The following is a 25084-nucleotide window of genomic DNA, read 5'->3' as shown; positions in this document are numbered from 1 at the left end:
AAAAATTAAGGAGTGCTTATAAGAATAGATCTATCTTCTTTTATTTTATTTTTCCTTTTACATTTTAATATTATACAATTTTAATTTAAGAATAACTATTCTTGTTTTGTTTTTAAAAAATTTTGCTCATCTTGATGCTTAATTCTAACTTAAGCCAAGGGGAGGGGGCAGCATAGAATCTTCATCATAGACTAAACTTCTTAAAATAAAACTAACATGTGCAACAAGACCAATACATAATAGAGCACCAATCTTTAAATGTTTTATAGAAGGTTCTTCAAAATTTTTTATTTTAACAATTATTATGAACTTCATTCTTTGAATGCAACGTTGCAGTTTGAAAGCTTTTGCCAAAGGAATGACTTATTTCAAACAATTCAGGGGTGACAGTTTAAATAATGTAAAACTAAAAACAAAGGATTTCAGGGGCTAATATAAAGGATTTTGAGCAATTATATTAAATGAATGATTATATAATATAATAATTAAATTATAATTGGTATATTATATTATTTATTATAATTTATTTGAATATTATATATTTATAATATTAATTTTTTTAAATAATATTTAGATATTATTATTTGATTTTAATTTTAATATTTTAATATTTTAATTTGAATTTATATATTATTTTTAAATTTTAAATTTATTTTATTTATTTTATTATTAATTTTTATATCAATATTTAAATTATAGTAATTATTTTAATTTTTTTTTATATTTAATATTTTTTAATTATGGGACCCTTTATATTAAAATAAAATGCTAAATAAATATTAAATATAATGAATAAAATATAATGAAAATAGAAAATATTTAAGGTAGTTTTTAATATGTTTATTTTGAGGAGGTTGTTTTTGCTTGCTGCTTATTTATTATTTATTTTTTTATTTTTTTTTTAATTTATATATATAATATAACTTGTTTTAAATATATATAACAATGAGATTACACTAAATTGTATAATTATATAATGAGCTTAGGAAGTGACAAAAAATTGAATATTGAAGTGATTACTGTAAAATTGAATAGAAAAAATTGGGAGAGGAAAGCAAAAACTGCAACTGCATTTGTGATTTTAAACTTTTTTTATTGCACATTTTATTTGTGAAGTTCATAAAGCAGAGTTTAAAAAAACTATCCGGTTGGTGATATCTCTCTCTGTCGTGCTTGTTGTTGGCGTTGTTGCTGTCATTACCTTTGGTTCCAAGGATTTTTTGTAATATTACAGTAAAACAAATAAAAAGTAGAGCATAAGCTGCACTGTGTGTATAGTAAATAAATAATAATAAATGATAATTAAAGCAACAAAGTATGATGGATCATACTTAATGTAAAGAGACATGCCTTCAGGGACCTTTTAAAACCAGCCAGCCTGGGCATTCTCTCACACACTGGAAGAGGAGGTCTGAGAAGTGTGATGCCTAATGGCAAAGGGAACCAGTACCGGACATCTTCAGCCATGCCATTGGTACCTCTTGCAATGCCAGGGCAGAGGAATGCCAAGGTATAATGGGACAGTAAGGGATCAGGGGCTGCTGAGCTACCTGTGCCCTATAACTTCTTTTTGTACTCCTTCTCGTCCCTGGATTCCATATTCTACTCCCACTCCTTACTACCCGTTGCTTCTGTCTCTCTTTTCTGTCTTGATTTTGCTTAATTTTCCCTTCATTCTCTCACTTTCTGCTGGCTTTACTTATTTTTCCTCCCTTATTGCATTATGTATACTTTTGTGTACATTTAACTCTTACTTCTGCCGTTGTATTCTACCTTAGTTTTTTATCAGTAAATTCATTATGCTGTTTTCAGTCATTACTCTTTCCTTTCTTGTTTCCTAACTTTGTTTTGCCTGCTGTTTCTCTTGTAATGTCTCGTGTCTAATTTCCTTAGTTTTTTTATTTCTTCTCATAATGCAACTCTGCTGTCTTTCTCTTAACATATTCATTTTTTCTTGTTTGCCAGCACATACTTTCTAACTGAATTTTCAAACAGTATTGTTTACTCCATTTCTACTTTTACCCATAGGCACTGGGTAAATATGCCAGTGGGGCACAAGCCTATTTAATTAGTTGGGGCAGAGCCATTTTGCTGGTTCTCGTAGTTCAATTGCTGTAAACTAAAAAAAAAAAAAAAAAAACAGTGTTGCTTCCTTTCTGCTCCTTCCCTCTTATGTAGTGTCTGTCAACCTGACCTATTGGAGATCCCTCCATCAGTCAGTAGTTTTTCACAGATGTCTAAAATGACTGTATTTGTAGTTCATATGCATTAGCTTTCTTGACTGTTTAAACTGCAGCATCAGTACACCTGACTGGTTTATATGCAATCTTGAATTTTTATTTATTTATTTATTTATTTATTAGCATTGCCAGTTAAGTATGTAAAGTAGAACTCCTGCTTTTTTAGCAGAATCCTGCAAACTGCCATGGACATTGTGTTATTCTGGTAAGAATTATTCAAGGATGTAGATCAGAGCTGATGCACCCTTTAAATTACAGCTTCTCCTTAACTTTATTTCAATTGGATGCTCCAGTGGCATAGATGGATAAAGCCCTGACTAAGGCCCAGCCAATCTAGGTTCAATTACCAACTTGGTTGACTGATGGATTGGCAGAAAAGAGATGGGTGTTCCCATCCCAGATGAGAGGGCAGTCATTGATATGCTCCCTAAGGGAGGCATGGTCCAGAAAGGAGAGCTGCCCTCATGTAAACAATGAGCACGGTGGGTTATGAAAGGGAAGTGGGTAGGTCATAAAGAAAAAATACTCTCTGGGTGGAAGCACAGGCATGTTGAGCTGCCAGTACACCCTCAGGATCCATGACTGGCTCCAGCAAAAGTGGAGCAAGTCCGGGGAAGTTGGAGAGTACCTGGTAGACCCAGCGTGGACATTGAGTACTGGGGCAGAGGGGAGCAAAAAAGTATTTCAGTTGTTCAATTGGACTTCAAGTGCAGAGCAGTTGCATTTTTTTAAATATATTTAACTGGGTAAACTCACTAACCATCATTACCTTCTATCAATAGCAATCCCAAATAGTAATGTACAGTTAAGTAACTTGCTTAGAGTCATATACTGAAGGGAAATGGAAAATGAATGCATTAAACCAAGGACTACAGAATGAAGATCATTATCAGCATGTAGACTGGACATCTGCTCTGAGCTGCTGATGTTCATCATGTTACACTGCTGCAGTCATCACACTTGGGTTATCCTGCCGTCAGGTGGTCCCGCAGTCAGCCCGAGTTCCAAAGTCTTGGTCCGGCGTCGGTTGCTGTCACTTCTTCCCTGACATCAGTGCGCCAGGGGTATATAAGATGCAGCCGATGCCATTTTCTTCAGTCTTTCTTGCCGCGCGGTGCCTGATGCAAAAGCAGTTTGCAAGTGCTGGTCGGCCGACTCCTGAGATTTTCATTCCGAATCCAGAACCAAAGTCTTCTACAAAGCTAAGTACCCCGTTGGGAAAACTTTTTCTTGCCTCAGACCGATGTCAGTAAAAGTTAATAATTGTATTTCTTGTGGGAAGCAAATACCTCATAAGGATTTCCATTCCTACTGTATCCTATGCCTAGGCCCAGACCACGATGTCACTGGTTGTCGGTTTTGTGCTAGGTTTAACAAGCGCACTATTAAATGTTGGTTTGATTTTGCCTGACATTATTTTGGCAGAAAATTCAATTACACCATGCCATCGGAACAACTGATGACCGGAATACACAAAAAGCGCAAAGACAAGGACAGGCATCCAAGGCCCAAAACTGACGACGAAGCCTCTGCTAGGCCAGTCGCCGGTTCTCCGGTTTTCAGCGAGGCGCCTTTGCAGCCCCTGACTACTTCTTCTTTAGAACCACAGGCCGCCTCTGACTCCCACGTGGAGATAACTGGGCCTTCGGATACACTAGACTTGAGACCTACCGAGACTAACCCTTCTGAGGCCTCCGGAGTAGCTGAACAAAGCCTACTTCATTAACCATTAAATCTTCTGCTAAATCTAAACCAAAGAAACTACTTCAGCATTCACCTGCACAGGCCTCCATGCCTAAGAAACAGATGCTCAAAATGGCCGAAGACCTAATTACTCTTATCAGGGGGTCCCACCCTCCTCCTGATAAAAGGCCTAGACAGGATGCAGACTATGACACATCCGACCAGGTGTCCATCTCCTCAAATTCATCCTCAGACCTAGGATACTCTTTACCCCCTTTTGAGGATTCTGATGCTGAGGAATCCATACCTTCAGCCTCTCCACCAGAGGACTACTCCTTTGGGGAAAACTTACATACCATGCGGGAGCATTTCCATTGGAAGGGCCAGGATTACTCAGAATCCAATAAAAGGCTCAGAGATTTCCTTTTATTACCTCAACACAGACCCCTTGCTGTTCCACCAGTGTTAGATGTTGTGGATGATGTGTATGCTGAATACAGCTTAAATCCTGATTCTTTACCTCCAGCTCCAGTTAAGCCAGACAGATATTACAGAGTCCCTGACTCTCACAAATTCCTTTATAAAAGTCCTGTTGCTGACCCTGAAACTATTTCCCAGGGTCCAAAAGGGGTAAAGGCCTCTACAGCAAAGAATCCAGTCCCCTCTGATAGAGATTCCAGGCCATTGGGGAAAGAAAGTATACACATCTGCAACTTTAGCAATGAGAGCACTAAATTGCCAGTTTCACATGCTTAAATGTCAGCAATATTTGATGTCTCAGTTGAAACAAAAAAATGCTTCCAAATTCAGATCTTCCTAATAAGGAAATGCAGGATTTATTGCATGCAGCTGAACAAGTGGAAAAACATACTTTGCAATGTGGTTTTGATTCCTTAGTGGCCTCCTGTAGAGCAGCAGTTACAGGGTCCATCATTAGAAGGCATGCTTGGTTAAAAGAACAGACCTTACCAGATCATGTTAAAGCAAAATGATTGGATGCACCCTTGCAGCAGGATGTTTTATTTGGAGTTAAGGCAGAAGAGGTATTAAAAAAAATGGAGGATAAAGCAAAATCTATGCAAACAGTGAAGGATTTCTTACAGGTTCAGCCTCCTCGATTTAGCAGAAATTGGCCAACAAAGAATTGGTCCTTTCCAGTTTCAGACAGATCTCAAAGGGGCAGATACAGACGTCCAAGAGGCAGAGGTCAACCACAAGGTACTTACAGGCCTCGACAATGGGGTACATCAACCCAGAAAGAAGGGGAAGACAGGCCTCAGCCTTATAAAAAGCAGACCCAATGACTTCCCACTACAGCTGCCAAACATCTCTCTCTCTTGGCAGCCCCCTTGGGGGGAAAACTGACACTTTTCAGTCACAATTGGCAATTAATCACTAAAGACAAATGGGTTCTCAATATTGTGTCTCAAGGTTACAGGTTCCACTTTCACACTCTGCCAAGGATAAAAGGAATGCCAAATCTGCCACCAAATCAATGGGCAGAGGCTCAAAGGCAAATTACAGCACTCATGGACATGAGAGCTATTCAACAGGTACCAGTACAGGAGCAAGGACAAGGATTTTACTCAAGACTCTTTCTTGTTCTCAGAAAGGATAAAGCCTGGAGGCCCATTCTGGATCTTTCTTCTCTAAATACTTACCTGGATGTTCCAAAATTCAAAATGTTGAGACTACAGCAGCTTCTTCCCATGCTGGGCAAGAAAGCTTGGCTCATAACATTGGACCTCAAGGAGGCATACCTGCATGTCCCTATCAGACAAAATTGCAGAAGACACCTCCGATTCTTAGCAGGTTCAATGCACTACCAATTCTCTGCACTGCCCCTTGGCTTATCTACTGCGCCCAGGATCTTTACAAAATGCCTGGCACCAGTAATTGCATTTTGCAGACAAAAAGAAATTCAAATTTACCCATATTTGGACGACTGCCTAATTCAAGCAGACAGTAAAGACATTCTTCTAAAGCATCTGGCGTTTGTGAAAAGACTGCTAATTTGCCTAGGGTACACAGTAAACGAAAAGAAATCAAAACTAGTGCCCTCACAAGAGATAAGATTCCTGGGTGCCAGCTTAAATACAATGGCCCAGATGGCTTATCTCACACCAGACAAGCAAGGACAACTGACTCAATATTTCCAATTAATGGTAACAAAGACTCAACTCCCTGCAAGAAAAATTCTGCAGGCCTTGGGTTACATGGCATCTTGCATATTACTAATTCCATATGCAAAACTGCATATGAGAAAACTACAATGGTACCCAAATAGTGTCTGGTCACAACATTGTCACGGTTTGGAAACAGTAATACCACTTATTCCTTGCCTTCAACAGGAGTTTTGATGGTGGGCCCAAGCCTGTCGCCTCAACAAGGGACAGCCTTTCACTCAACCCACAGCCAGGAAACACTGACAACAGATGCATCGGATTACGCCTGGGGAGCACACATGGCAGGAAAATGTATTCAGGGCAAGTGGAACGCACAACAAAGGCATCTTCACATCAATCAAAAAGAGATGCTAGCTGTACAAAATGCCCTTATAGCTTTCAAGGACCTTCTGCATCCAGGACAACTTCTTCTAAGGACAGACAACACCACAGTTATGTGGTACATAAACAAGCAAAGGGGCACTCATTCATATCCCCTCTGCAGACAAGCCATGACCTTGTGGAACAGAGCTATAACCTATCGAGTTCATCTGCAAACACAATTCCTGCCAGGAGAGAAAAACACACTGGCAGATGACTTAAGCAGAAACATCATGGATCCACACGAGTGGAAATTAAATCCACAAATGTTCAGGATGATAACACAGAAATGGTGGAGCCCGGACATAGATCTGTTCGCATCCCCAATGAATTACCAGCTACACAAATTCTGCACTAGGACTTACCACCCACAAGCATGGAAAGTGGATGCCCTCTCATTCAGCTGGAAAAACCTACACGTATACGCTTTCCCACCACTGCCTCTCCTTTCAAAGGTACTTATAAAAGCCAGACAAGATGATCCTGATTGCCCCAGACTGGCCACGCCAGCACTGGTACCCAATCTTAAAGAACTTAGCACAAGGACCACCATGGATTTTCCCTCAAATCTCACAACTTCTGACTCAGCAAAACAATCAGATCCTGCACGGCCAGCTCAAGACCTTAAACCTGAATGCATGGCGAATTCTTTAGTCAAGCAAACAATGCCTCTCTCCAAAGCTGTTATGGATGTCATTCTGGAGGCCAGAAGGCCTAGTACCAGGAAAGCCTATTCAGATAAATGGAAGAGATTCTGTGCCTGGAACCAGATTCACAACCTTGACCCTCTTGTCCCAAATATTCCTCAGATACTACAATACTTGACTGAGATGCTGGACAAGGGCCTCTCCTTTTCATCCATTAAGATCCATGCCTTGGCCATCTTTGCTAATTACAACAAAGAACCACCAATTTTTTCACATCCTTTGGTAAAACAGTACCTCAGAGGGGCTAAAAACATAAGACCGCCCCGTAGTTTCACCAACTCCAACTTGGGATCTCAACTTTGTCTTGGAGAAATTAACTTTACCTCCTTTTGAGCCAGCTAACTCAGCAGACTTAAAATATGTCTCTTGGAAAACTGCTCTGCTCCTGGCAATAACCTCAGCATGAAGAATTTCAGAGTTACAGGCACTAATGACAGTGGAACCTTTCATCATATTCCACCAAGACAGGGTGTCTTTAGGAACAAACTCTACTTTTATGCCAAAGGTGGTATCAAGTGTGGCTCTAAACCAAACTATTCACTTGCCAACTTTTTATCCAAATCCACAAAATAAAGGGGAGAGACTACTGCATTCCTTGGACATATACAGGCAGTTATGCTTCTACTTGGACAAAACTAAAGCCTTCAGAAAAACTGAGCAATTGTTTGTGTCATATGCTGTAGGAACACAGGGAAAAGCCATTTCAAAACAGACCATTTCAAAATGGATAGGCCATTGCATACGTTTCTGCTATACATATCATGGGAAAACTGCACCTAACAACATTAGGTCTCATTCCACCAGGGCAACAGCCACTTCAACTGCCTACCTCAGAGGAGTACCTACCAAGGACATTTTGGAAGCAGCAACTTGGAGTTCTGTACATACCTTCACCAAGCATTACCATCTGCCTCCTTACTCTAAATCCAGAGCTGGCTTTGCCACTGCAGTTCTGCAAGGCCTTATAGCCACCCCTAATGCCTTATAGAACCAGCCACCCTCCATCAGCTTTGGGATTCTACCCAAGTGTGATGACTGCAGCAGTGTAACACAATGAACATAGTACAGTTTTGTACCTACCATAAATGTATATGTTCGAGTGTATACACTGCTGCAGTCCAGGTTACCCTCCCTCCTTCCCCTCTTACTTGCTGTTACTTACCCTGGTATTCTACCCTTCCTGCCTATGGGAAGTATTTGCTGGTAACAGAAAGTATTTTATTGCTTTTCTTATGTATGTATTATTAGCAATTTACATTGCCTACCTTTTTAGGGGCACCTGACATCCGGGGCAAGAAAAACTGAAGAAAATGGTGTCGGCTGCATCTTATATACCCCTGGCGCACTGATGTCAGGGAAGAAGCGACAGCAACTGACGCCGGACCAAGACTTTGGAACTCGGGCCGACTGCGGGACCGCCTGACGGCAGGATAACCCAAGTGTGATGACTGCAGCAGTGTATACACTCAAACATCTACATTTATGGTAGGTAGAAAACTGTACTTTAGCTGTTAAGTATAGTGGAACAGACGCGGGCATTGAATCATTCATATTAATCGTTAAGTATGGTGAAAACATATAATAGGTGGTAAAACATATATAAGGTGAAACAAATGTGAGTTTATTTTGCACTAAGCAATGGCATAAGAAGTTCCTGTTGATTATTAGTCTGAATTCCATTCCTTATATAAATATGCCTAGATTGTCTTGCAATTTACTTTTGATTGCAGAGATTCTTTTAGATTGCTAACCTATGACTAGCTCATTCATAAACAGCAGAGCATTTAGGGTTTTTTAAAGTAGCTGTCCACTGGCAAACATTGTACTGCTTATTAAAAGGTTTTACATAATTTTGAAGATTTAAAAGGTGTTTGTAACCTTTCTTCTTCTAGTAGCAGCTATATGTCACTGCTTTTCTTTCTTAGCCTTGAATTGTTGAATTTAAATTGCTAAATACCCTCCTGTCTGTCTGCCTGCCCTCTCTTTGTTTTCATTTACTGTCCTCCTGTTCCTTAATAGATCATACCTTGGATCTCTCTGTCCTCTGTATAGACGTAGATAGTTAGCATTACCACCTGTATAGAGATAGATAGTATTACCATAATAATGATACACACTAATAGCCTACTTTAGCAATCAGAATATTTTGTTATGAAAGACTTTTCCTGTCCGCATAAAGAGAAACATGCTTGATTTATGCAAGCCATAATGCCTGACAGGGTGGGTGTTTTGAAGGATTTAACACCTGTGCAGGGGGTGCAGAATCAGGACTTACCACCCCTGGACAGAGGTTAATTCCCTGATAGTGCCCACTCTGTCAGGCATTATTGCTCTTAGAACAATTTTTTATTACTAAGTACTTCTGTATTTTTTTGATGTAAAATAGTTTCTCTGCCTAATGTTTCAAACTTGCTGTTACGTATGAAATTGTTGTTGAAGTATTTTACATCCAAATATAAGTTATACAAGCATTCAGTTTGTGATTTTTAAGTGCAGGCCTTGTTTTTCTTTGTAATTTTTAAGTTCAGTACTACTCTCCAGGTGTAATAGCACTGTTCAAATCCCTCTATACCCCTACTTCCTTCATGCATATCTCACTCATTATCATTCATCTTTGACATCTTTATCCAGACTATTTTCATCCCGACAACAAGGAAGTCTATTGTAATATTTGCAATGGCAAAGGTGCAAATTCCACAGTACCAGACCACGTCTGACCTACTGTCATCTCTCTCTTCAAACTAAAATAATTGAATGAAATGCTCATTTGTGACAAAACTCCAGTTATTACTAAACAACTTGAAATTGCTTCGTTTCAAACCAAAATATTATGCAAACACTATCCCATTTAAGGCCACCAAAACTATTTATTGAAATATCAACACAGCATCACTTACAGAGGTAGCATTTATTGAGACAAAACAAGCTTTTAGTTTTGTCATCTGTTCATTAATTCTTAGCCAGCTACATATTCGTTTGCTTTGATGTTCTTCGTGTTTCACTGTTGCAGTCATTACATTTGGGTAATCTGCTGGTAGGTTGCCCTCAGTCAGCCTGATTAACAAAGTCTTGGGTCCTGCGTCGGTTGCTGTCCCTTCTTCCATGACGTCAGGTCATCAGGGGTATAAAACATTCATCCGATGCCATTACATCAGTCTTTCTTGCCATGCGGTGCCCGAAGCAGAAGCAGTTCGCAGGTGCTGGTCGGCCGACTCTGAAATTTTCATTTTCGAGTTTCAGAACCGAAGTCTTCAACTTCAAGCTAAGTACCCCATTGGGGAAACTTTTTCTTGCTCCTTACTGATGTCAGTAAAAGTTAATAATTGCATTACTTGTGGAAAGCAAATACCTCACAAAGATTTTCATTCGTACTGTATTCCTTGCCTAGGCCCTGACCACAACGTACCTTGCTGTCGGTTTTGTGCTTTATTTAATCAGCGCATTATCTGTTGTCAGTACATTTTTGCCTCTAAATATTTCGGTTCTTGGTTTAATTATCCAGAAATGTCGTCGGCTGGCCTTCCGACTACCGAGATTCTGAAAAAAACGCAAAGATAAAGACAGAGACAGGCCGCCGAGGTCCAAAACTACTGACGACGCTTCTCCTAAGCCAGTCGCCAGTTTGCCAGTACTCAGTGAGGCGCTTTCGCAGCCCCTGATATCCACTACATCTGATTCCCAGGCCTCTACTGAGACCCATTTGGAGTCCGGTATGCCGCGTGAGGCTTCACCTTTGGAACCCGTGAATGTCTCTACCTTGGATGGGTCCGGAGCTGCTGTGCAGGCATTGGCTTCTGAAGGTGTATTCAGACCTACAGACTTGCATATTAAATCAACTCCACCTTCATTACTAAGCCTAAATCTCAATCTATGTCTAAATAAACAATGCCCAGGCCACATGTTCAGGCCCCTATGCCTAAAAAACAAATTATCAAAATGGCTGAAGATCTAAGAGGCCTAGGGCTGAGCTTGATTATGAATCTTCTGATCAGGTTTCTCTTTCTTCTGACTCTTCTAATGACCTGGATATGTCCATACCTACTTATGAGGATTCTGATGCAGAGGATTCCATTCCCTCTGATTCCACTCCTGAGGATTTTTCTTTTGGGGAAACTTTACATACCTTAAGGGATCATTTCCACTTGGAAAGTCAGGAATTTTCTGATTCAAAAAAGAGGCTTAGGGATTTCCTTCTTCTACCTCAGCATAGGCCCTTGGCTATACCTCCTGTACTAGACGTTGTTGATGATGTGTTTTTGGAATCCAGTATGGCCCCTGAAAACCTGACAGATACTACAGGGTTCCTGAGTCCCACAAGTTTCTTTTCAAAAATCCTGTTGCAGATCCAGAAACCATTTCTCAGGGGCCCAAGGCATTAAGGCTTCTACTGCTAAAAATCCTACCCCTTCTGATAGAGACTCCAGGGCGCTGAATAGATGGGGTAAGAAGATTTATACTTCTGCAACCTTGGCAATCAGGCTTTAAACTGCCAATTTCATATGTTAAAATATCAACAGCATATTATTGGACTGCTTAAACAGAAAATGATGTTGATTCCTGACTGTGGAAAATAAAGATTTACAGGATTTATTGCATTCTGCTGAACAAGTTGGAAAACATACTTTGCAATGTGGTTTTGATTCTTTAGAGGCCTCCTGCAGGACTGCTGTTACTGGGTCTGTGCTTAGAAGGCATGTTTGGCTTAAGTAGCAATCATTGCCTGTTCATGTTAAAGCGAAATTGTTGGATGCTCCTTTAAATCAGGACTGTCTGTTTGGCAATAAGGCAGAAGAAGTTCTAAAAAAGATGGAAGATAAAGCTAAATCAATACAAACTGTTAAAGATTTCTTACAAGTGCAACCTCCAAGATTTAGTAGGCACTGGCCTATGAAGAATTGGTCTTTTCCAGCTCCTTCCAGATCCTCTCAAGCCAAACCCAGACACACCAAAAGTACCAGGTTTCAGTCCCAGGGGACTCAGAACTAAGTAATGGGGGGCCTCCACTTCCAAATCTGGAAATAGCAAGACACCCCCCAATGACTTCATTTTAAAATTACCAAGCACTTACCTTTTAGACGCCCCTTTGGGGGGAAAGATTGCTCTTCATGCAAAGAACTGGGAACTCATAACCCAGGACAAATGGGTTTTAAATATAGCGTCCCAGGGATACAGATTTCATTTCCACACGTTGCCAACACCAAACGGGTGTCCAGACCTGCCCCCAATTCAGTGGGCAGAGGCTCAAAAACAAGTACTTTCCCTCTTAAGCATGGGGGCTATTCAACCAGTACCAGAAGAGGAAAAGGGACAAGGATGTTCATCATGCATACAGCTGCAGTTATAACAGATGGGGTTCTCCTGCCGTCAGGCGGGTCCTCGGTCGGCCGAATTCCAAAGTCTAGGTCCGGCGTCTGTTGTCGTTGCTTCTTCCCTGATGTCAGTGCGACAGGGGTATAAAGGAACCAGCCGACATTTTCTTCAGTCTTTCTTGCCGTGCGGTGCCCGAAGCAGAAGCAGTTCGCAAGTGCCGGTCGGCCAGCTCCTGAGATTACGAAAATTTTGAAACCAAAGTCTACTTGAAAGCTAAGTACCCCGTTGGGGAAACTTTTCTTGCGTCGGTTTTCTTGCGTCGGACCGATGTCAGACAAAGTTAATAATTTTATTTCTTGTGGGAAGCAAATACCGCATAAGGATTTCCATTCCCTCTGTATACCTTGTTTAGGCCCAGACCACGACGTCTCGGTCTGTCGCTTTTGTGCTACATTCAACAAATGCACCATTAAGCGTCGGGCGGAGTTCGCCCAGCATTATTTTGGGAAAGCATTTAACTATATTATGTCGTCGGATACTCCGACTCCAGTTTTGTCTAAAAAATGCAAAGATAAGGACCGACACACGAGGTCCGCGGCCTCTACTGACACCACGCCAAAGCCGTCTCCACGTGGTCCGGTTCTCAGCGAGGCACCTACGCAGCCCCTGACTACTGACAACACTTATTTGGCGGTGTCTCCTGTGCCCGAGGTCGCAGGCTCCTCGGCCCACACCCCGACTACAGATACCAAAGCTACTCCTGGCATTGAAACTCAAAATGTGGACAGGTCCACCTCCACTCAAGGTGTCTTCAGACCTTCCTCTTCTTTCTCCATCAAGGCTTTCACTAAGTCTAAAGCAACCATGCACTCTGAGACAAGCCACACAGGGCCCATCTCCAGGCCCCATGCCTAAAAAACAGATGCTTAAAATGGCTGAGGATTTAATTACTCTTATCAGAGGTTCTCAGCCCCCACCGGGCAAAAGGCCCAGAGTGGAGGAAGATTCTCCCTCCTCTGATCAGGGCTCCATTATTTCAGAGCACTCTGATGATCAGGAACATTCTTACTCCCCTTTAGAAGACTCTGATGCAGAGGAGTCCATCCCTTCTGTATCCCCCCCCCAGAGGATTACTCATTTGGGGAAACTTTGCATACCTTAAGGGAACACTTCCACTGGGAAGGCCAAGATTATTCAGATTCCAAGAAAAGGCTCAGGGAATTTCTCTTGCTACCTCAGCACAGGCCTCTGGCTATACCTCCTGTCTTGGACATCCTAGATGATGTTTACTCGGAGGCCTGCCTTAACCCGGACTCTCTACCTCCAGCTCCAGTTAAGCCTGACAGGTACTACAGAGTTCCTGACTCGCACCAATTTCTATACGAAAGCCATGCTGCTGACCCAGAAACCATCTCACAAGGCCCCAAGGGAGTTAAGGCCTCCACTGCTAAAAATCCATTACCTTCCGAGAGAGATTCCAGATCCTTAGAAAGGTGGAGAAAAAAGGTATATACCTCGGCTACCTTATCCATGAGGGCCCTAAACTGTCAGTTCCATATGCTAAAATACCAACAGTTTTTGTTATCACAATTGAAAAGTAAAATGTCACAACCTGAACAACCAGACTTGAAGGAGTTGCAGGATTTGATGCAAAGTGCAGAACAAGTGGGTAAGCATACCTTACAATGTGGTTTTGATGCTCTAGAGGCCTCATGTAGAGCTGCTGTTACAGGATCAGTCATACGTAGACATGCTTGTCTCAAGGAACAAGCCTTGCCTGGTCATGTCAAAGCTAAATTACTAGACGCCCCTCTTCAAAAGGATGTACTATTTGGTGCTAATGCTGAGGAGGTATTAAGGAAAATGGAGGAAAAGGCTAAATCAATGCAAACTGTGAAAGATTTTCTACAGGTACAACCCCCATGTTTTAGTAGAAATTGGCCTTCCAAAAATTGGTCCTTTCCTGCCATGGACAGACCCCAAATTGGCAGATACAGGCGCCCGAGGGGCAGAGGACTATCCCAAGGATCATATAGAGGCAGACAATGGCAAGCTCCTACACAAAGAGGTGGTGAGGATAACTCACAATCTTTCAGAAAGCAAACATAATGACTTTCCCCTTTGCATGCCAAGCAAGTCTCAAATGGCAGCCCCCTTAGGAGGAAAGCTGGCTTTATTTTCAAAAAATTGGCATATTGTCACAAAGGACAAATGGATCCTGGACATTATAAACAGAGGCTACAAATTCCATTTTCACACCCTTCCAAAAATGAGAGGCATGCCAAACCTGCCACACAATCAAAGGGCAGAGGCACAAAGGCAAATTACAGATCTCATAAACATGAAAGCTATTCAAGAGGTACCTACGCACGAACAAGGTCAAGGTTTTTATTCCCGGCTTTTTCTGGTGCCAAGGAAGGGAAAAGATTGGAGAACTATTTTGGACCTATCCATCCTAAACACATTTCTGCTCATACCAAAATTCAAGATGCTCACTCTACAGCAACTTCTTCCCATGCTGGGCAAGGAGTCTTGGCTGGTAACATTGGACCTCAAGGAGGCATATCTGCATGTCCCAATCAGACAAAATTGCAGAAGGTACCTCAGATTTCTTGCAGGTTCAACCCATTATCAATTCTCTGCATTGCCCTTTGGCTTATCTACTGCACCCAGAGTATTCACGAAATGCCTGGCATCAGTAATTGCCTACTGCAGACTTCAAGGGATACAAATATACCCTTATTTGGACGACTGCCTGATCCAAGCGGACAGCAAGCACATTCTTCTGAAACATCTGGCTTATGTAATAATGTTGTTGAACTATCTGGGATACACAGTCAATAAAAAGAAATCAAGGCTAATACCCTCTCGGAAGATAATTTTCCTGGGTGCCAACTTGGACACAAACACCCAGACGGCCTACCTCACGCCAGGGAAGCAGGGGCAACTAATGCAATACTTCAGAGCACTAGCAAATTGCACCAGGCTAACTGCAAGGAAAATCCTGCAGGCTCTGGGATTCATGGCATCTTGCATCTTACTAATCCCATGTGCAAAGCTGCATATGAGGAAACTACAATGGTACCTGAAAAACATATGGTCTCAACACACCCACAGTTTGGAAACAATAATACCACTAATTCCATGTCTGCAAAAGGAATTTCTGTGGTGGGCTCAAGCATGTCAAACAAACATAGGTCTTCCATTCAGCAAGCCTCAAGCAAATCAAGTCATCACAACAGACGCCTCAGACTACGCCTGGGGGGGTGCACATGACAGATCAGTGCATTCAGGGCAAATGGTCCCAAAAAGAAAAGCCCCTTCACATCAATCAAAAGGAAATGCTAGCAGTAATAAATGCTATTATAGCTTTCAAGGACCTTCTACAACCAGGTCAACTATTGATAAGAACGGACAACACCACAGTTATGTGGTACATAAACAAACAGGGAGGAACACGTTCTTACCCCCTATGCAGACTGGCCATGTCACTTTGGAACATGGCCATGGACTTACAAATGGAACTACAAGCACAGTACTTGCCAGGCAAGGAAAACATGCTGGCAGACAACCTAAGCAGGAATATGACAGATCCACACGAATGGAAATTGCATCCAAAAGTTTTTACAGAAATCCAAAAATGGGGAAGGCCAGACATAGATCTCTTTGCCTCCCACAAAAATCACCAATTGACAAAATTCTGCTCAAGGATTTTCCATCCAAAGGCATGGAGAGTGGATGCCCTCTCTTTCAGTTGGACATCAAAGACAGTTTATGCCTTCCCACCTCTTCCTCTGCTGCCCAAAGTTCTATTGAAAACCAGAGCAGACAGACCAAAAATGATTCTCATTGTTCTGGACTGGCCAAGGCAACACTGGTACCCACTCCTGAGGAGCCTGACGCATTCCCCACCATGGACCCTGCCTCTAATGCCTCTTCTTCTGACTCAGCACAGCTTCAAAACCCTTCACAGCCAGCTAAAAACACTCAATATAGCTGCATGGAAGATTCCTTAGCATCACAACAGGCCCTACTCTCCAAGGAGGTGCAGGATGTCATTTTGGAGGCCAGAAGGCCATCAACTAGAAAAGCTTACTCAGCAAAATGGAAACGGTTTTGTGTCTGGAATGAGAAAAAGGGCCAAGATCCTGGAAAACTGAATTTACCTCAAATACTACAATATTTGGCTGAGCTGCTAAGCAGTGGACTTTCATTCTCCTCCATCAAAATCCATGCCTCAGCCATTTCTGCAGAATACAACACTGATCCACCTTTATTCTCTCACCCTCTCTTAAGACAGTTCCTCAGAGGGGCTAAGAATCTAAGACCTCCAAGGAAACAACCAATACCTGCTTGGGATCTTAATTTAATTCTGGAAAAACTGACCTTGCCTCCCTTTGAGCCAGCTGCCTCATCAGATTTGCAATATTTGTCCTGGAAAACAGCTTTCCTTTTGGCTATCACCTCAGCTCGTAGAGTTTCAGAACTACAGGCTCTCATGGCTGTCCAGCCTTTTATCATCTTCCATCAGGACAGAGTTTCCTTATGAACCAACCCGTCCTTTATGCCTAAAGTGGTATCCAGGGCAGCTTTAAATCAGTCCATTCATTTACCTACCTTTTATCCTAATCCTCAAAACAAAGGGGAGAGATTACTACATTCCTTGGACATCCACAGACAACTGCATTATTATTTGGACAGAACAAAGCCTTTCAGAAAATCAGAACAGCTCTGTGTGTCCTATGCTGTAGGAGCTCAAGGAAAGCCAATTTCCAAACAGACAGTCTCAAGATGGATAGCCCACTGCATACGCTTTTGCTATTCCTTTCATGGCAAAACTGTACCTACAGGCATTAGAACTCATTCCACCAGGGCCACAGCCACCTCTGCAGCTTTCCTCAGAGGAGTTCTTACCAAGGATATTTTGGAAGCAGCCACTTGGAGTTCTGTGCATACCTTCTCCAAGCACTACAACATACCATTATACTCCAAATCTAGAGCAGGCTTTGTCACTGCAGTCTTGCAGGGCATTTTGGCTCCTCCTAGTTCCACCTAGTGCCTACCACCCCTTTCTTAGCTTTGGGATTCTACCCATCTGTTATGACTGCAGCTGTATGCACGATGAACATAGTACAGTTTTGTACCTACCATAAATGTAGATGTTCGAGTGCTAATACAGCTGCAGTCCAGGTTTCCCTCCCTCCTTCCCCTCTTGGGACAGGCCTATAGGCTAACACATCCTCATACAACCTGATTGGGGTATTCATTTATGATGTATTTGCTTGCAACTACTGTATTTTGATTATATTGCACTGCATTATTACACAAATTTATGTATTGCCTTCCTTCTGGGGGCACCTGACATCTGGGGCAAGAAAAACAGAAGAAAATGGCGTCGGCTGGTTCCTTTATACCCCTGTCGCACTGACATCAGGGAAGAAGCGACAACAACCGACGCCAGACCTAGACTTTGGAATTCGGCTGACCGAGGACCCGCCTGACGGCAGGAGAACCCCATCTGTTATGACTGCAGCTGTATTAGCACTTGAACATCTACATTTATGGTAGGTACAAAACTGTACTTTTCTATTCCAGGCTTTTTCTGGTACCCAGAAAAGACAAATCATGGCGTCCAACTCTGGACCTGTCTACTCTAAACACCTTTCTGGACATTCCAAAACTCAAGATGCTGACTCTTCACTAGTTACTTCCTATGCTAGGCAAAGATACCTGGTTGGCAACTCTAGATTTAAAAGAAGCATACCTGCACATCCCAAATCAGGGAATCTTGCAGAAGATACCTACGCTTCAAAGGAGGCTACTTGAATTATCAGTTCTCTGCACTGCCCTTTGGCTTGTCTACTGTGCCTGGGGTATTCACAAAGTGCCTGGCTCCAGTTATTGCATTTTGCAGGCAAATAAATATTTAAATATATCCATACATGGACAATTGTCTAATTCAGGCAGAAAACCAGGACGTTTGTAAAAAGGGTTCTAACTTGTCTAGGGTACACCATAAACGAAAAGAAATCACAACTGGTACCCTCTCAACAGATAACATTCCTGGGTGCAAGCTTGAATACAACTGCCTAGATGCCTTTCCTCATGCCAGAGAAGCAAATTTATTTGGTAACTTACTTCAAACAAGTGGCCAGAAAAACCCTGCTATCTGCAAGACAAATACTGCAAGCCTTGGGGTTCATGGCCTCCTGCATTCTTCTAATTCTGTAAGCAAGACTGCATATGAGGAAACTACAGTGGTACTTAAAAAGTCTATGGAGTCAACATTATCACAGCCTGGAAACAATGATTCCTATCATACCTTGCCTATGCCTGGAATTCCTATGGTGGGCAGAGGCCTGCCACCAAAACAAGGGACTGCCATTCACACTACCCCCTGCCGCCCAAACCCTGACTACTGATGCATCAGACTATGCATGGGGGGGCTCACCTGGCAGGGAAGTGCATCCAGGGCAAATGGAACCCAAATCAAATTGCACCTACATATCAATCAAAAAGAAATGTTAGATGTACAGAATGCTCTGACAGCCTTCAAGGACTACATTCTTCCCAGACAACACCATAGTTATGTGGTACATAAACAAGCAGGGGGGTACACATTCCTACCCCCTCTGCAGACTAGCCATGGCATTGTGGAACACAGCCTTGAGCTACCAAGTTCACCTACAAGCTCAATTCCTGCCAGGAAAACTGAATACTCTGGCAGATGGACTAAGCAGAAATCTCATGGACCCACGAGTGGAAACTGGAACCACGAATTTTCAACATCTTGACAAGCAAATGGGGGAGCCCAGACATAGATCTATTTGCCTCCCCCCAGAACTACCAGTTGGACAAGTTTTGCACAAGGACTCCCCACAAAGAAGCCTGGAAGGTGCATGGTCTGTCCTTCAGCTGGAAAAACCTATCAGTCTAGGCCTTTCCCCCTCTGCCTCTGCTCTCCAAAGTTCTGCTAAAAGTCAAACAGGACAAACCAAGAATGATTTTGATTGCTCCAGACTGGCCACGCCAACACTGGTACCCACTCCTGTGCAGTGTGTCACAAATATCTCCATGGCACCTGCCACAGACCCCTTCCTTGCTATCTCAGCAGGAGAACCAAATTCTGCACCCTCAGCATCCAATATTGAACCTTGCAGCCTGGCTAATCACTTAAATACACCCTTATCATCCCTCAGCAAACCTGTGATGGATGTCATCTTGGAGGTGAGAAGGCCTAGTACATGAAAATCTTATGCAGACAAATGGAAAAGATTCTGTGCCTGGAACCAGTCTTTAGGGATGAGCACAGCAGCACCCAATTTACCTCAGATTTTACAACACTTAACTGAGATGTTTCACAAGGGCCTGTCTTTTTCCTCTATTAAAATCCACGCTTCAGCTATTTCAGCTCACTATAACACAGAACCACCCATCTTCTCTCATCCCCTGCTCAAGCAGTATCTCAGAGGGGCAAAGAACTTGAGACCACTCAGGAGAGCTCCTACCCCTGCCTGGGACCTTAACTTTGTTTTGGAGAAGCTCACTCTACCTCCTGTCGAGCCAGTTGCTACTGCAGACCTAAAATTTCTTTCTTGGAAAACAGCCTTCCTTTTAGTAATCCCTTCAGCTCAAAGGATATCTGAATTACAGGCACTTATGGCAGTGGAACCTTTCATCATCTTTCATGCGGACAGTGTATCTCTGAGGACTAATCCATCCTTCATGCCCAAGGTGGTTTCCAGTGTTGCTCTTAATCAGTCCATTCATTTGCCAACCTTCTTTCCCAATCCACAGAACAAAGGGGAATGGATTCTGCATTCCTTGGATGTGCACAGACAACTTAGATTCTACTTGGACAGGACTAAATCTCGAAGAAAATCTGAACAATTGCTGATAGCTTTTGCTGCAGGGGCAGAGGGGAAGACTATTTCAAATCAAACCATTTATAAATGAATAGGCCATTGAATTCATTTCTGCTATAAGCACCATGGAAAACCTATCCCCCAGGGGATCAGATCTCACTCCACCAGGGCTGCATCTACTTCTGCAGCCTTTCTCAGAGGTGTTCCTACCAGAGATATTCTAGAAGCTGCTACCTGGAGTTCTGTGCATACTTTCACCAAGCATTATCATTTACCAATTTTCTCTAAATCCAGAGCTGGCTTTACCACTGCTGTCTTGCAGGGCCTTATAGCTGGTACTAATGCTGTATAAACTCCTCCTCCCAACCAAAGCTTTGGGAATCTACCCAAATGTAATGACTGCAACAGTGAAACACAAAGAACATAGTACAGTTGTGTACACTTACCATAAATGTAGATGTTCGAGTGTATTCACTGTTGCAGTCCTGGTTACCCTCCCTCCAGCCCCCTAATTTTCTCTGGCTCTACCTCTACTTTCTTTTACTATGCTTAAAAGGCTTTTGGTGTATTTGCTTTTGGTCGGAGGTATATTTTTGTGTTTTTAATTTTATTTGCTCCCCATTAGGGGGGCACCTGACATCTGGGGCAAGTAAAGCTGATGTAATGGCATCCGATGCATGTTTTATACCCCCTGACGACCTGACGTCATGGAAGAAGGGACAGCAAGCAATGCAGGACCCAAGACTTTGTTAATCAGGCTGAGTGAGGGCAACCTGCTAGCAGATTACCCAAATGTAATGACTGCAACAGTGAATACACTCGAACATCTACATTTATGGTAAGTGTACACAACTGTACTTTCTGTATGCTCCATTTTACTTTGGCAATCTTACGGAGGGGAAAATTTAAGTTCTGTTCAACTGTTCTGTTTCCAAACAATCCAGAATAAACTGTGATGTTCTCCAAGGTTCATTTCTTAGAACTATCCTCCTCTTCTAATTTCTTAATAATATTCTTTCTGCGTTTCCTTTGTTTAATCAAATTTAATAGGAAATGTATTATAGTGTGTGCTTTTATTTGCAAAAAAATGTTTCCAAAGACTAGTTTTAAAGACTTGAATTTGGTATAGTCTCATAATGGAAAGAGGTAACTGCAGTATTACAACCAGTCTGACCCGTCTTGGAATATAATAATGTTTTTAGTATTTATAATAAAGGAAAATTATCAAGATTGCAGTCAGTACAAGAAAAAGAAAATAATCTCTATTAAAGACTACAGATATAATGTAAGATGTCCAGAATTAAAATCTTACACTTCATTATTGATATTTGAGAGGAAAGTTAAATCTAGCATATAATACAAACAAAGATGATTTGTTGTTAGTAACTTTGAATTTGGAATTAAACGCCAATGCTAAAAGTCATAGACAAATTAATTGTAGACTGTGACTAGAGAATCTTATATAAAAATAGAAAGTACCCATTTTATTGGAAAAATTGCCAATGCGAGTAAGGATGTTTAAAACTTTAACAATTTTTAAGAATGATGTTAATGAATGGATGGGGTCCTTATGATCCAACGCTGGGGGTGCCTGCAGTCCTAGATAGACTTGGGGACAGAATGCTGTAAACTGAGCACCTCTGTCCCAACTGAGTGTTCCTGAGGAAGAATACCCCATCCTCACACCACACCAGCTTTTAACCCAGAAAATCATGCTTACTCTGAGTATACAGAATGGGAGAGAGTGTTGCATGGTTATTAACTGCAGGGATCTCAACCCCTCACAAACATTGTATCGACAGGCTTACATGTTTACAACAGCAGTCTTAAGGATAACTTATAGTTTACTCTGCAGCTGGGAATCTTTTTCTTACAGGTTGCAGCTTAATAACATGGCCCTCAGTTTAGTAAGTAGATTTGTGGGAATGTAGTTAGCAGGTAAAGCAAAGCATGTTATGTATTGCTGCTTAATCTTAAAATGAAGAGTGTGTTTGCAATGTCTTCCAAGCACAATCAAAAGATATCTTCTTTAAATCTCAATGTCTTGTGTCTGATTTCTTAGTATCACAGTGCCCCTCTATTCACATTTCCTGACTTGTTTGATGACTTAAGGGCACCGTTGTCACAGCAAGCAGTAGCTGTAAGACTGAGAATATTTGTTAGTTTTGAATTTTCCTGAAGGGAGTTTCTCTTAAATCAATGAATCAGGTTTTATACAAGTACAAGCCGCATGATAAATATTTCCAGAAATTTTATGAAAGCTTGCAGAAAATTGTATATGCTAATAGTCTGGAAAAGCTATCGTAAGGATTTCACAATCTGTTTTCTGTGTCAGATGTTAAAAGTATAGTTGATATTGTAGTTTGCATTAATCTTTTTAGTATAAGCAGCACTAGTTTACATTGTCCATTGCTTGTCTGTCTTGAACAGAGATATAATGATTTTTAAAACACTGGTAAAAGAAAGTATCTTTTTCAGCCTCATAGCCATCACCACAGTGAACAAGGCGCACACACTGCTAAGTATTGCAGAGACTGTATTAATAACATGGACTTGAGTGCTCATAGCCATCACCACAGTGAACAAGGCGCACACACTGCTAAGTATTGCAGAGACTGTATTAATAACATGGACTTGAGTGCTCATAGCCATCACCACAGTGAACAAGGCGCACACACTGCTAAGTATTGCAGAGACTGTATTAATAACATGGACTTGAGTGCTCATAGCCATCACCACAGTGAACAAGGCACACTCACTGCTAAGTATTGCAGAGACTGTATTAATAACATGGACTTGAGTGCTCATAGCCATCGCCACAGTGAACAAGGTGCACACACTGCTAAGTATTGCAGAGACTGTATTAATAACATGGACTTGAGTGCTTGCAGCATATTTTTTTCCTAATTACAGGCATTAACTGCAGAGCTGAATGAAATAAAACGTTGGTCCCTAAGACTGGTGTTGGGCTGGAAGGTCAGGTAAGAGCTGGGGGATTGCAAAATGGAGGCCAGGGAGTAGCTGGGTGGATGTAAAATGAGTATGTCGCCCGAGGAACCAAAATGCCTTGCTACAGCTAGAAACCTGTAGCTAGTTATGCATTTGCTGTCTGTTACATTCAGTCATTTATGTCCACAATGTAGTGTTAAAAAAAAAAGAAAGGTAACATAAGCTATAAATGTCTGAAATACTTTTATAGGTATGGTTATGTTGAATGTAAAACTTGTTTGCATATCTTAGTGTTCATCTCTGCAAGTTAACTCTAAAGGACTGTGTTTATGTCTTTGTTATACTGTAAGAGGTATTGGCTTACTAATGTATTTTTCCCTGTGGCTCTGTTATAACAGTTCTGCATAATGCAGACTTTGTATCCTGTATGGTTAAGACACGAGAGGCACTGATGTGCTGTAGAAGCTAAAGAAATAAGCTGTGAAGTGTTGCCTTTGATTTTGTGATGTAGTATAGAGTATGGGCTCTCAGACCTCAAAAATCAAGCCACAGCCACATATCCTGTAATACATGCTTAGGCAAACTAATATCTGTTACCAGAGCCAAAACCAGGGCAGAGTGAGTGAGGCAGCTGCCCTGGGAGCAAGATGCCAAGGGGGTCACAATCAGCAAGGGTAAGTGCCAATGGTGCAATGTAAATGGCTGCTATACTCAATTAAGGCTTGACTGAAACAGAAGCAGCTAATATGACAGAAGAAATTCCCTCAGAACAGTGTGTGTAACTTTAGTAACTGTAGCAGGCTACTTGTTACATTTTAGCAAGCAGTTTGTTATAACTGCAGGAATGGAGGGCACAGGCGAGTCTTGCCATGGTTCTGTCTGTTATCACCTGCACCCACCTCCATCAATGTTATCAACCCAGCATCAGTAGGATTTGAAATTTGTACCCCTTCCCAACAAACTAATTTGCTTCTGTTTTCATAAATGATACTTTAAGGTGACTGTCAAATTTGTCCATCCTTAGCATGTGAGTCTAGACATCATTTTAGCATCTATATTTATATGTTTTACACTTTTTATCAGTTTATTCCAAGTTATTCCTGACAAAAAGTGCATAGTTTTCAAAGGCTTAGCTAAATCAAGGGTAAAATATTGAAGAATATTTTAAATCTTAGTTATGTTCACTTAGGGAGTTGTCAGAGTCACAGGCTTATTATTATTCATTTTATGATGACACAGCTCTGAAGGGATTTGTTCTGCCCCAAATACTATGACTGACAAAATAAAATTCTGAGGTCATATCAGAACTGTCAGGATGGCAGTTTTCTGTATCACAAGTCATTAGGAAGCCTTAATTTTACTGCCGGCTAACATTGTAAATTTTGATATATTATTCATGAAAGAATTATAACTTCCTGGCTAATAATTAGTATGGGCTGCCTTAGACTATTACAGCTGTTGAAAGTGCCCTTAAACAGGGCAGTTGCTAGAGCTGAGCAATGAAGGTATTATATTTCTGAGAATACAAAGAAGCATACCTCTCAGCCTCTTGGCACAACAAACCTGGACAAAGCCTGATGTAATGGGGGACAAAGGTCCAAAAATAGGGACAGATTTTAAATAGTACTGTTATAAACTTAGAAAGTTGATAAAATTAAAAAAATTGTGTTAGCATGTATTTTTCAGAAAATATGAAGTCTGAAACTCAAATGTATGTCATTATTTAGTGACTGCATTCCTTAGATCATCCTAGTGATTTATTTGAAAACCTCAGATTTTATAAG

At 41.4% G+C, this 25084-nt stretch overlaps 1 protein-coding gene across 1 annotated transcript in view; it reads left to right on the top strand.

Annotated features, from left to right (window-relative positions):
* The window catches only part of RIT1 (Ras like without CAAX 1), a gene marked incomplete in the record, with an annotated part of 544284 nt that overhangs the window by 266823 nt on the left and 252377 nt on the right, over positions 1-25084 (top strand).

The sequence above is a fragment of the Protopterus annectens genome, chromosome 8.part0 (assembly GCF_019279795.1).
Source record: "Protopterus annectens isolate FY-2018-M chromosome 8.part0, PAN1.0, whole genome shotgun sequence".
Lineage (NCBI taxonomy): Eukaryota > Metazoa > Chordata > Ceratodontiformes > Protopteridae > Protopterus > Protopterus annectens.
This window is presented reverse-complemented; position numbering and strand designations above follow the sequence as displayed.